Source organism: Monodon monoceros, unplaced genomic scaffold, assembly GCF_005190385.1.
Source record: "Monodon monoceros isolate NGI ecotype Baffin Bay Population unplaced genomic scaffold, NGI_Narwhal_1 Super_Scaffold_3, whole genome shotgun sequence".
Lineage (NCBI taxonomy): Eukaryota > Metazoa > Chordata > Mammalia > Artiodactyla > Monodontidae > Monodon > Monodon monoceros.
The window spans coordinates 13686622-13698981 of NW_021703780.1; the positions used below are offsets into that span (position 1 = coordinate 13686622).

At 40.4% G+C, this 12360-nt stretch overlaps 1 protein-coding gene across 3 annotated transcripts in view; it reads right to left on the reverse strand.

Moving 5' to 3' along the window:
- Nucleotides 1-12360, reverse strand: part of ATXN1 (ataxin 1) — a 386096-nt gene that overhangs the window by 233460 nt on the left and 140276 nt on the right. For all 3 annotated transcript variants that reach the window (XM_029242536.1, XM_029242538.1, XM_029242537.1), the window contains one exon: nt 10755-10883. The gene's annotated coding sequence lies outside the window, so the exon portion shown is untranslated. The remainder of the gene's footprint in view (nt 1-10754; nt 10884-12360) is intronic.

The window sequence follows — 12360 nt, forward strand, 5'->3', positions numbered from 1 at the left end:
AATCCCCAGCCGCCTCTCCTTCCCCTCAGTACCCACTCAGCCCAGAGCTGGCCCCTCCATCACAAGTTCTTAGCTGTATACTGTCATGTATGGCTCTGTACTTGCTTCTCGTGGATTGGTATTGCACCCTTCAGCAAGACTTTCATAAAGATAATTTTAGATTTACAGAGAGCTGCAAAAGCAGGAGTGTTCCTTTGTACCCTTCATCCAGCTTCCCCGTAAGTCAACATCTTACGTAACCAAAGAACAATGATCAAAACTAGAAAATTAACCTTGGTCAGTACTGCTAACTAAACTATAGAATGTACTAGGATGTCACCAGTTTTTCCACTAATGTCTTCCTCTGTTTCAGGATCCAATCTCGAATTTCACCTTGCATTTAGTTGCCATGTCTCTTTCATCTCTTCCAATCTGTGGCCATTCCTCAATCCTTCCTGATCTTTAAAGAACGCTGACATTTTTGAAAAGTAGGTGTCTGATTCATTGATTGACTGAGTCATTGTTTCATTCATTAAACAAATGATGTTTAGGGCCTTGTCTTGGGTGCTAGACTGACAACAAATAAAACAGTTCCTTGGGCTTCCCTGGTGGCGCAGTGGTTGAGAGTCCGCCTGCAGATGCAGGGGGCACAGGTTCATGCCCCGGTCCGGGAAGATCCCACATGCCGCGGAACGGCTGGGCCCGTGAGCCATGGCCGCTGGGCCTGTGCGTCCGGAGCCTGTGCTCCGCGGCAGGAGAGGCCACGGCAGTGACAGGCCCATGTACCACACACACACACACACACACACAATACAGTTCCTTTTTTCAATATGTTAACAGCCTAGTTAATAGAAATTCATGTGAATGTCTAGAAGTCCTTGATAAAAGTATTTGGAGAGTACAAGTATACTCCAGTTTTCAAAAGTTCGCTTCATGGCACTTTGCTTTTACAAAAGACCTATACCAGCACCTATTTTTGCTAATGGAAAGAAATCTGAAGAGGATTTTGGCTTTTATGAAAACAGGTGAAAAGGGGAAATGGTTTTAGCACTGGTTTTGCAGCAGCCGTTACAGTGGCAGCGCACACCCCCAGCAGAAAAGTGGCACCACCAAGCTCCTTCCTGGAACTACAGTAAGCATCTCAGCATCAAGACACCACAGGTTTGAACTGTGTCTGTGAGCATCTGTGCTTTATCTCCATTTGTTTTGTGCAGCCGTTAGCAAGATGTGTCCTAAGGTAATTGCTTCTTCGCTTTAAGCCATTTCGGCTTACGAAAGCTTTCACAGGAACACTCTACTTTCGGATAGCAGGGAAACCTGTACAGTGATGGGTCAAATGGCAACACTGTAAATTTTACCTGGAGAAGAAAACGTAGGGTGACAGGCAGGCAGGAAAGACCTTCTTAAGAAAAACAGCATTTTGTTTCCCTTTTTATTCCACTGCTCACTCTATAAAAATAGTGGGCATATAAAATATCTAGAGACAAATACTATCATACAGTTAGCAGGTACACTCTGCCTCTCCATCTTCTAAACTATAATTCCTAAAATCAAACACCTCAAGGGCACACTTTTTAGGAAGATTTAATGTAATAAACATAGACTCTTTATATAGTGACTACTAGAAAATGTGCAAACGGTTTAGGTAAAAAAAAAAAATCTGAGAAGCCATTTGTCTTAATCCAGTTTTCAAATCCAATTTCATAGTTTTTATTCCTTCACAGGGAATAATGAAGAGCAAATAAGAAGCATCATCAATCAAAGATGGACTCCCTAAGTTTCTTTACTTAATTCAATTTTCTGGTACTGCTCCTACCGTATTTTGCAAACAAAGCTGTTCTTTTCTACATGTGATAGTTCAGCCCTGCAAACACCCTCAGAAATAATAAACAATCAGGCACATTTTCTGCCACAAATTTCATTCTGCAATATTCTTTATCCGAAGCATTTTGAATTCCAAGCAAGCAGAGACACGTCTGTATCACAAGACCTGCACACAATAGAGAATGTGTATTTTTAGACCCTTATTGACACAAATCTGTTAATATTTAACTCCTGCTACTGTTCTAAAGGAGGACTAAGCAAACTCTCCTGTACATACAATGTTACATCAAGCACTTTAATTCTAACAGTAAATGCTGCCGAAAGGAATTCTACTTTCACTATTTTATATCACCCTTTCTAATTAATGTCAATGTGTCTTTTCCATGGGAGGGTACATACAACAGATGCACATATGTGCTATATCTGTGGATATCCACACAAATGCACACATATTCATGAGTGCAACAGGCAAATACACTCATATGCATACAGACTGGCCCCCATGTTAGTATCCACTTATAAATAGAGCTTGTTGCAGTCCCCGACTTGCATGGGAATACACACAAGCAGCATCTAATCCAGTTGATTTCCTTTCATTAACTTTTGTAGGAGATTAAGATAAAATACTACAAAAAAAAAAAAAAAAAGCCAAGTAGACACTTCATGGAGTCTGTGATTAAGAAACACAGAAGCTAGGGGCTTCCCTGGTGGCGCAATGGTTGGGAGTCCGCCTGCCGATGCAGGGGACGTGGGTGCATGCCCCGGTCCGGGAAGATCCCACATGCCCTGGAGCGGCTGGGCCCGTGAGCCATGGCCGCTGAGCCTGCGCGTCCGGAGCCTGTGATCCGCAACGGGAGAGGCCACAGCAGTGAGAGGCCCGCGTACCGCAAAAAAAAAAAAAAAAAAAAAGAAACACAGAAGCTAATGAGACAGATGGGCTGCTGCATAAAGAGAATTTCGGCACACCAGCCCACACTTTGCAGAGATTTACTGTGCTTCATGTTGCCAAGTCTTCATCACTTAGCGTCTTACTTATTTGACTCTTGTCCCTCGCACAGACCCCCTCCTATTTCTGCCTAAACCTTCTGAAATGAGGATTGTTAAATAAAACAAGACAACATTCTTTTTTTAATCTGTTATTCAAGGTTTACTCAGAAGCAATATTTACTATAAAATCATGGGGTTTCTAGCTCAACAGATAGTGGACAACTCTGTTAACAGACAGAGCTGGCTGGAAAATTTTTAGAAAAATCCCATAAACATAGAAGAATTTCCGGGCCAGAAAAACGAGGAGCTGAAAAAAAAATTCACGTATATTTTAAAATTATTCACAAGAGATTTTTCCTCTATGTGACTGGTCCTCTAGGTTATCCTCAAACACACAGGCGATCACTGTCCTAAGAACTTCTCCATAAAAACGGTGCATATTTACAGAAATGACATATGTGGAGGGCCTTACAATTCACCACCCACTTTTTATGCATTCCTACACTTGATCCTCACAGCACCCCTGTTAGATATAATTATCTCTATTTTACAGATTTAGAAAAAAGAACCCTCAGATTTTAAGTGATTTCCCCAAGGTTACAAAGCAAATAAATTGTACACCTGAAACTCAAAACCAGAATCTGTTACCAAATCTCCTTTTTTTTTTTTCCACAACATGAATTTAATTTTCCTTGAATTCATTTTGGTTCTATTTTATAATAGTAGACTATACGAACTCTGCTCCTTACCTAAAGATTTTATATGCTTCTAAATGAAACTATATATTTTAAAATTTTCCCTATATATTTTTAAAATTCTCTCTTTTCTGGTTAAATTGAAATGCCCTGGCTCCTTTAGAATCTGCTTCCATTATTCCCTGGAATCTCCCTTTTGAGAGATCTGATGTCCTATTATCTGATGATCTGATTATTTCTGTGTTGATAACTCTTCCGTCTGTGCTTTTTTAAAAAATTGTTGTTGTGCACATGGCTCAGTATTTTTCAATTTTATCCACTACAACATCCGTGATCTTGCTCTAATATTAATCACAATGCTAACTTCCACTCTAGAAAACTTAAAGAATTCTCCATTTTTATTCAACTGCATTCGTCTACCAGGTACATTTCTTGAATCTTCCTCCCCAGTCACTGTTATTGCCAAGATCTTTGAAATAAACAGTAGGGTTGTCCTTTCTTTTTTGGGGGGGAGGGGTTGTCCTTTCTTATCTGCAAGTTCATCCTGCCTGAGCCATTTAAAAAAGGTGCTTTAACATAACAACTTCTCAGTGTAGTATATTCTGATGTCATAAATACTACACCATGATATTATCCTATGCAGGGGGCAAAAGGAGGAGGTGGCTCTGAAAGACAGATCTAGTCATGTGCCAACACAGCCTGATAATTAGATCACTGGGAAAAGAGAGAGAAAACTCACAAGATTATAGCCAAATGGGCTATCAGACAAGCCCCCTCTCTGGTGTGTGTAGGAGATTGCTGACTGTGGTCACCATCGAGCTTCAGGAGCCGAAGTCCACATCGTCTAACCCGTAGAGATAATCCAACTTCAGGGCACCCCATCCTCCCTTCCTGTTGCCCAGCTCTGCTTTCCCAGCTCTTTTAATTGGATTATTTTGGAATCTGCTATTTCTGTCTCACTCCTTTCCCCAAACTGTCGTATAAGTACTGCAGCTTGACTATTACACAGCTGCCAAACTTCACTCCAGAGATGGCTGTATTTCAGTGGCAAGTGAAGTGATGCTCTCTCTGTGCCATGTGAATACTAGCTTAAGAGCTTCAGCATCTGGAGGGGGTTGCCTTGGTGCAGGAAAGAAGTGTTTTGTTTTGTTTTATCATCATCACTTGAGGGGCAGGTCATTAGCTCCACCTGAACATGAAGGAGGAAACAAACCAAAAAACACTCCACACATATACACAAATGCATGGAGAGAATAGAAACGGTGGCTGGGACTTTTCATGGGTTCTTTTCTATGGGGACTTCAAAGCCTTAAAACATCAAGGATGGGGCTTCCCTGGTGGCGTAGTGGTTGAGAGTCCACCTGCCGATGCAGGGGACGCGGGTTCGTACCCCGGTCTGGGAAGATCCCACATGCTGTGGAGCGGCTGGGCCCGTGAACCATGGCCGCTGAGCCTGCGCGTCCGGAACCTGTGCTCCACAACGGGAGAGGCCACAACAGTGAGAGGCCCACGTACCGCAAAAAAAAAAAAAAAAAAAAAAATCAAGGATGTAAGATGATGATGTCTTTCAGAAGCAGAAGAAGCCTCAGAGAGTAGTCCGCTCATGTTACAGATATAAAACTTGGAGGCACAAAGTGAGTACCTTGTTCAAAGCTCTCCCCTGATCCCCAGACCCAGGGCGTTCCACCTGAACTTGGGTTCAGCCATGGATGCACTCAGAGGGTCACATCTCCACCAGTGGAACCAAACACAACCCCAGCTTCTAAAGCGTATGATATCAGTACTTAATTTCTTGTTTTGTTTGGTTATATTGATTTATTTTTGATACTCAAGAAAAATCTCTACCAGAAAAAACAGAGTGTGAAGTAGCAGGGAGAAACAACAAAGTAGAATTAGTAGTAGCAGGTGCTTTAACCATGTGCCAGGCCAGGAAATGTTCTAAAAGTTGATTATGTATGTAATCTTCACAGTGACCTGTTGTCCTCACTTTAAAGAAAAGAAAAATGAAAGATACAGAAGAAAGAATACTTCCAAAGAGAAAACAGGAGGCAGAGTAAATTGCCAAGTCATAGAAATGACCTTCCCAAATTTTACTCAAAACACTTAGTGAAAATCTAAATAAATATCAATGATATACTTCTCATTTAATCTAAAGACATAATCCTTGATACTGCTTGGCATCTAGAGGCATGCATCTTTTGTTTCTTGATAACTCAAACAGAAGAGTATACTACTCCCACGAATTTCTAAATACTATTTCTAAATCTTACAGGGATAATGGTTCTTTCAATAATCAATGAACAATCAATGACTCGCTATCTGAACCCTAGTGAAATGAAAGGCACTAATGATATCTGAGGGGGTCCTGAGTTGGGGGAAAAGGGGACTAAATGATCTTCACGTTCCCTTCAACCTCTAAATACTATAACACCAACGGCCATAATAGGTAATATTCTAGAATTTAGAAAACATACTCAAATACTTCATCTCATTTGATAAACTCTAAGAGAAAAAAAGAGTAATTTAAAAAGTACCAAAGAATACTGACACTTTGATATTTCTACATCTAGTCATCACTCACACTTTGAATAGCACAGTTTGCCAACACTGAGAGCAGCATTAGTGTATTAGGAGGGAGCAAGTCTCTGCAGCATCCCAACGTGGAAAAGAAAAAATAAATAAATAAAACAGTAGGCTTTGGTATCAACCATTTTCTCATGTGTTTTACTGTCAGATGACAAAATATTCTACCTCATTTCATGAAAGGTAAGAGAACTATGGGAATGTTTGCACACTGACACAGTAAATTATATTATTTATAAGATTTTTCAAAGAATAAAATGCTTTATACAGAAGTCTGGTAAATTATTTTAGATACTCGAATACACTCCAAAACAGTTTTGAAAAGCTATGCCTACATATAAAACACTATGTACCCTGGAGTCTTTGTCTCTACGTTTTTCATTTTGCCATGAAAAACATCATTAAAGTGTCTCAAAATAATACCTTCCCCCAAACTAGCTATGAGTTATGCAGACTACCTTCAGACTGAAGGAACTAGAGTGGAAAAGAGAAGAACATATTTATGCTAAAAGATGATTTTGGAGAAGATCTCTATTTTAAAGATTTAATGAATATCAGTAGGGTTTTCTTAACCTTGGAAATGTACATTGCAAATCCCAGTGTGTGTGTTGGGGGCTTGGGTGGAATGGGTTGGGAGTGGGATGGGCAACTAAACTAAACGAACTGGGCTTGTCAAAGAAAGGAAAAGTATTTGAGTAAAATATATGGTAGAAGTTAGAGCCCCAGAATAAAGCAGTTGACTAGGGAGCAATAATACAGAAGAAAAGGGTCCCTCAATGATAGTAAAGCCAAAGCCAAAAATGTAGCCTTTACCAAACCCATGTTGAAGGTCAAAGGAGATAAAATAAATCTCTAAGTGGATTTTATTATTTAAGAGACCACTAAAAGCAACCAGGAGTGAAGGGAGGAAGGTAAGAAGAACCACAATCCCACAAACAAGCTGAGTGGAAGGGTACCAAAATACTAAAGAGGCCAAGAGGTGACAACTGGAGAGACTATTTCGATCCAGAAGTTAAATCTGTTTAAAGTTAACTAAATAAAGTTAACTGTGGTTGCCCACAGAAGGGAAAATTGATCATAGAACTAATCTCGCTCTCTAACGTGAAGGATGGTGGATAAGGTAAGAATAGGGATGTCATTCTTTTGGGTGTGGTTGAAAAAAGAAAGTACCACCCTATATACCATGAGCCATCCACTCTCCTGTCTCACATGTTTATACAGTCATAGAATAAAACATCCATTTCACAATTTGTTAAAAGACAGATTATCGATAGCAAGCTTTATTTCTATTACCTAAATTGAGAGATCAGTGGCCGCATGATTTTTATGGGCTCCGACAATTGTGCATCCAAGCCAAGTTTCACACTTGTCTTCTCTCGGCACCTTCTTCACGTCCCAATCTGGTCCTGCTTTCAGTGACCACAACCTCACTGCTAGCCCCTCTCCTCTAGTTCTTTCTGCCTGCACCTTCAGGATCAACAGGTCTTTTTCTCCACTGGTTTCTCCACTCTCTCATTTCAGATGCACTCTAGACCTCCTTTTAGAATGGTCCAGATCATCTCCCCTGTTCACCCAAACCAGGTTCTGATGCTGCCGACGGTATCTGCCTTAGAAATGAAAGCTCCATCAGGGTAGGCCCGTTGTCTACCTTGTCCCGTCCCATATCTCCAGTGTTTAGAACTGTGTGAGTATATCGTAGCCCCCAAACAGGTATTTTCTGAATGAATAAATGAGGGATGAACGACTAAATGAGATCAGAATTTACAGACATCATCTCAGTTTCTTCCAATTCAAAATTTGTGCTCTTACTCTGTTCTGGCAAAGCCCGAAGGCACCCCAAAGGTCCTATGGGACTCTCTGAATTGAGTTCTCAAGAATGATTTGGCCTGGTCTTGCAGAGAACTTTCCCACATGATTGCAACAATGGTCTGGTTATGGAGACAACCCAAAACTGCTGTGAAATGTGGTTAAATATTCCCCACTCTTCTGCCTCCCTAAAGAAATTTCATCCTGGTAAGCCCCTACTAATCAACGTGTCTGCATTTCTGCACACCAGCATGCACAGCTAGAGAATCCTTTCTTCCTCTCTGTTGGAGTCCCTATTGATTCTGTAGCTGGGGAGGAATCAAAGTGCTATCCAAATACCAAACATCCCATATGGCGCTGTTATCACCGCCCTTACTACGGAGATGCTCAGCCTTTCTACCTCAGCTCGCTGGAGTCTGGCAGAACACGACGCACTCTTTTGCTGACCTATATTTGCTGACACATTCATTGTCCTCTCTCCCTTTGTGAACTTATTAATTTTGTTGAAGTAACATATGTACGTGCATAAACACAAGTTTCATTTTCTTATGCGTCCTCGTAATCATTACGAGGAGAATAATTTATGGTCCACTAAAGAGGAATTCTTAAGCTAAACTGTCTTAATTGGGAATTCAGATGTTCCTTTTTTACTGAAAAGTACAGAGCTGTTCAAATTAGACTGGAAATTTGGGCCAAAACAAATGTACATACACAAGACTTGCAGAGTCTCCGGTGAAAAGCATTAGCTGAAGCCAGACAAGTCGCCGTGGGTTTGTCTCCTTGATGCCAAATCACGCTCTGACTCTTTTCCCTTCTACATTGCAACCTTATGATGTGGTTCAAGGGTTGAGGGACTCGCCCTTGTGAAAGGAAGCTTATTTAGTAATGGGAGAACAAGATGAGCCTAGCAGGGCAGCTCATGTGTGGAGCTGGACCGTTAGAGATTCAGTGCAGCTCCAAGGGGCCAGGAAGCTGGCCTTATCCAAGGTCCTTGCTGTATCTCAGGAGTCAGGCAGCCGGGGGTGGGGATGAGGCTCTGTTCTCACCTAAGGGCTGCTCCAAGGGACCCACTGGTCAGTGTCATAGACAGTTTTGACTTCATAGCTCTGTGGTGAATGGGTCTCTGACTTGCAGACTTCAGTCAGCCAGTTTCTCCAGAACTGGGATTACTCCATTAATTCTAATAAAAGCCATTCAGAAATACATTATACCTTTTTTGGATCCCAGAGGAGGATGAAACAAAGGAGGAAGAAGGGAAAAAACAGTTTTACAAGAATGGGATTGTACCATGGTTAGTGTCATACTTTGCTTTTTTTACTTTGATCGTGACCATCTTCTCATAGCATTAAATACTCTTTTGGAATAGGACTTTTAACTGATCTCATATATAGTTCCTTGTAAAAACACCCTATGAGATGGGTACTAGTATTATCTAAATTTTATAAACTTAGACTTTGAGCTGTATAGTAACTTGCCCAAGGCCATACTTCAAGAAAATAGCAGAGCTGGAGTTTGAGCCGAGGCAGTCTGGAACCTGCCGTCTTATCGACTGTGATCCACAGCCCCTGAATCATACGGTACGACCATAATTATATTTCATCCTACTCCCCAATGTTCGATGGGTATATGTGTATGTATACAGACACACATATGTGTATATAGTGTTATACATACACACATATGTATGTGTATGCATACATACACACCCACACATATACACACACCTGCATATGTACATATATATATATATATATATATATATACACACACACATACATGTATATTAACTTCAGGTCCATGTTTAATGATGGCTGCTTTTTATTAAATACCTTTTCATTCTTATTAAATAATAAAAAATTATGTTTTCCATTGAAAAAGTATGTGATCTCATGGTTGTCTAGGACCCTTCCATGCTTCTTGATTTAGTATTATTTCTCAAATGTTAACTATTGGTAAGTTTCAAGCATGCTACTGTCTACAGAAGAAAGGTTCTTCAAAATAGTATTATTTACAAATAAATGCCCCCTCCCTCACAACCACCACACCCAAAAAAGGGACACACAGAGGCACCATTTCTCAGAATCAACTGGCAAAGACTCTTTGTTTTCAAAATTCTCAGCACTGGCAAAACTATATGGAAGTAGGTCTCTCATATACTGCGCCTCTGGAAACATAAACTGGTCTGACTTTATGGGAAAGTAATTTGGCAACAAGTAGCAAGAGTCTTAAAACTTGAAAACTCTTAAATTTAGCAATTTACTGCTAAGGAAGTATCCCAAGGAAACCGTTAATAATGGCAACTAACATGAAGCCATAAGAACATTCTTGGTAGCATAAAAGCAAAAAAAAAAAAAAAAAAAAAAAAAAAAAAAAAATTAGAAACAACTTAAATGTCCAACTAGAGAAGATCAATTAAATGTATTTTAGGATATGTATTCAGTGGTATGCTATATATTTGTAGATAAATAACTGGTAATGAAAAGATGTTCATTATTGCATTGCTGAGAGGAAGAGAAAGGTTAGGTGAGAGCATATGTTGCACTGTTCACCACTACCATCTGATGGTAGTCTCTCTAGCTGAATTTATAAACACAATGACCAGAGTTATCCATTTCTTATTAATGCCTTGTCATCATCCAAGTCAGTGAGCTCAAAATGAATAGAAGTTAATTTCTTTCCCACAAAAAAGCAAGGGTTCCATTTTTATAGAGGTGGAGAGGACAAACAGATGGAAGACATGTGAATCTACAGATGTATGTTTACGTTGTCCGTGTGTGTGCGTGTGTGTGTGAACAGACATGTAAACACCCCCACCACTATCTCAGAGATTTTACAGTCAAATAATAGTTATTTTCGGTTAAAGGTTTCGGAGATATTTACCTGTACCATGTGCTTTCATCACAGTGGAGGATCATAAGCAGTCAGCTCCTTCCCGGCAGATCTTTTCACACAGATTTTGCTTGAGCAGAAGGGGAGACAGTAGAGGAACTCACTACAAAAAGCCTAGACCTGTAATTACAGAAACAATATTGCCACTGAGTTAGGCAGTTTTCTGTGGTCTTCATTCACATTAGCTGAATTCTCAGAGAAGAAAAACATATTTGCATAATCTCTCTCCCTCCCTATCTCTCTCTCTTTCTCTCTCTCACACATGTACACACACACACACACACACACACACACACAGAGATAACACACACGAGACAATTCAGAATACCAAAAACTCAGCAAGCAGACACACAGCAGGTCCTCACCTCTGAGGATGAGAGGGCTCTGCCTGCCAGGCGGTTGCTTCCCAGCCCATCTCCTGACCTTAGGAATAACACCATCAGAATAACCCTATTCCTTCCCCTCTTTCTCTAATTGATCCCAAAACTTCTGAGAAATGAAAAACAGTTCTTCCCCAGAATCAGAAACATTACTGAATCCGACGCTTTCTAAGATTCTTTCTAGCCACAAAGGTAAGCAAGTTTGGTACATGTATTTACCATAACAGCCTGACTTTCACTTTATATTTTTTTTAATTTTATTAATTAATTTATTTATTTTGGGCTGTGTTGGGTCTTCGTTTCTGTGCGAGGGCTTTCTCCAGTTGCGGCAAGCGGGGGCCACTCTTCATCGCGGTGCGCGGGCCTCTCACTATCACGGCCTCTCTTGTTGCGGAGCACAGGCTCCAGACCGCAGGCTCAGTAGTTGTGGCTCACAGGCCTAGTTGCTCCGCAGCATGTGGGATCTTCCCAGACCAGGGCTCGAACCCATGTCCCCTGCATTAGCAGGCAGATTCTCAACCACTGCGCCACCAGGGAAGCCCTCGACTTTCACTTTAGAAACTGTACGTGCCCCTCTGTTGATGACTCAGGTGAAGCACAGTATCACTGATACTCAAAGTCATCACGGACATTTATTGAACACTGACTGTGTTCCTGGCACTGTGCGAATGCTTTACATACAATACTCCACTCCACCGCACGCTGTGAGGTAGCTAGTAATCATTATTATCTCTCTTATTGACAAGAAAACTGGGCATTTGTAGGGCTAGCAGATGTTAAAGGCGATATTTAAGCCACTATCTTTCACGCAAGCTATGCTCATAATTTCAGTGCTTTATCACGTCTCCAAAATTGATCTGATTATCAGCACTCTTGTACTCATTATAAAAAAGTTAAATATTAATTCAATGTCACCTTATTTTTCCCCAGAGTCAATATGTCACCTACGTCTTGGCATTACTAACTCTTTTTGAATTTGATTGTCTTTTGATTTTAGTTTCCAAGCTAAACTGAAATCAACATGATCATATGTCCATCAGGAGTAAATTTATAGTTATTTCAGTAAATTTAAAATGTCGATTAATCCCAAATCCAGATGCCAAAACACTAATACCTAAAGTCGAAGTCCTACCCAAATGGCTAAATTTCATTAGAAAGAAAGCAGATAATAAAATCAAGAGCCATATGTGAATCCTTACTTTAAAATATGGAAGTAA